This window comes from Hypomesus transpacificus, chromosome 11 (assembly GCF_021917145.1).
Source record: "Hypomesus transpacificus isolate Combined female chromosome 11, fHypTra1, whole genome shotgun sequence".
Taxonomy (NCBI): domain Eukaryota; kingdom Metazoa; phylum Chordata; class Actinopteri; order Osmeriformes; family Osmeridae; genus Hypomesus; species Hypomesus transpacificus.
In genome coordinates, this window is record NC_061070.1 from 15,141,395 (window position 1) to 15,142,775 (window position 1,381).

Consider the following 1,381-nt stretch of genomic DNA (forward strand, 5'->3'; position numbering starts at 1 on the left):
GAGCAGGGCAAGGGGGGTAACGCCTGACTACCGGACCCCCACTTCCTTATCTTTCAGGAGGGCCGCCGCAGAGCGCTGCCCAGGGTATCAGGTTTGGGCCAGGGTGCAGTGTCATGACCCTGTAGAAACGCTTGGTGAACAAGGACTACTGTTCTGTTGGTCTGGTCTGGGATTAGTAGTCAGTCCTTTGATGAAAAGCAGCTCAAAAAAGAATAAGAATCTGTTTGGTTTTCTTGCCTTGAAAACAGGGAGAACTTTAAAAAAGTATTATTTTCATAACAATATTACAGAAACAATAATCATAGTTTAATCAAGAGTGGTATTGTATTACTATTATTAATATTATTATTGAATTTAAATACTCACTGTAATCATCTCCACCATGATAATTATGTATTTCCCAGGTATTACAACGTTTTTGACAACCAATCCTTATTTATCCAATGTCAGTGTTGTCTGATGCTGATTCAGCAGTTTATGGGAGTATTTTAAGTGTGTATTTTTAAGTGTCACCAAAATATGTCTTACCTGAAGGCTTACCTAGTTGTATGTGTGTGTGTGTGTGTGTGTGTGTGTGTGGGAATGTGTGTGTATGTGTGTGTGTGTGTGTGTGTGTGTGTGTGTGGGTGTGGGTGTGTGTGTGTGTGTGTGTGTGGGTGTGTGGGTGTGTGTGTGTGTGTGTGTGTGTGATGGGAGCAGGACATGGTTTTCCGCTCCCTGAGCGTTGGAGATTGTGTCTTGTTTACGTTCTTATTGAATCAACAAAAAAGGAGGAAGTCCTTTTATGAAAAGGAAGAGTAGGCATTAGGCCGTGCTGTCATGGAAACCCATTACCTGTGGAAAGCCCACCTCAGGCAACGATTAGGGGTCAGCAATGCCTCAGCTCCAAACAGACAGACACACACAGAGGAGAGGAAAGGGCAAGACAATGGCCCAAAAGGCATCTTCAATTGAGGAGTCTCTTTCAAAGGGGGTGTCTTTCCCCAAAAAGCTATAATCCATTAAGACCCTAAGCCCCCTTAAATGCACACACTCTAACAAAGCATGATGAGGCCTTTTTTTTGTCAGACAGGAAAGGGCAGTATGCTTCTCATTGGTGGAGGAGTGGTGTGGCGGGGTGCCAAAGGTCCCCTGACAGCTGATAAGGCTGATGATTATAACAAGGCTCCTGAGTGAAATAACCCATTCTCCTTCTTCAGAGGGGAAAAAAGACGGGGCTTGGAGTTTGAGAGAGAGACAGAGAGACAGAGAGAGAGAGAGAGAGAGAGAGAGAGAGAGAGACAGAGAGAGAGAGAGAGAGAGAGAGAGAGAGAGAGAGAGAGAGAGAGAGAGAGAGAGAGGAAGAGCTAGCTGGGACCTCAGCCAGTCACCACATAGAGGC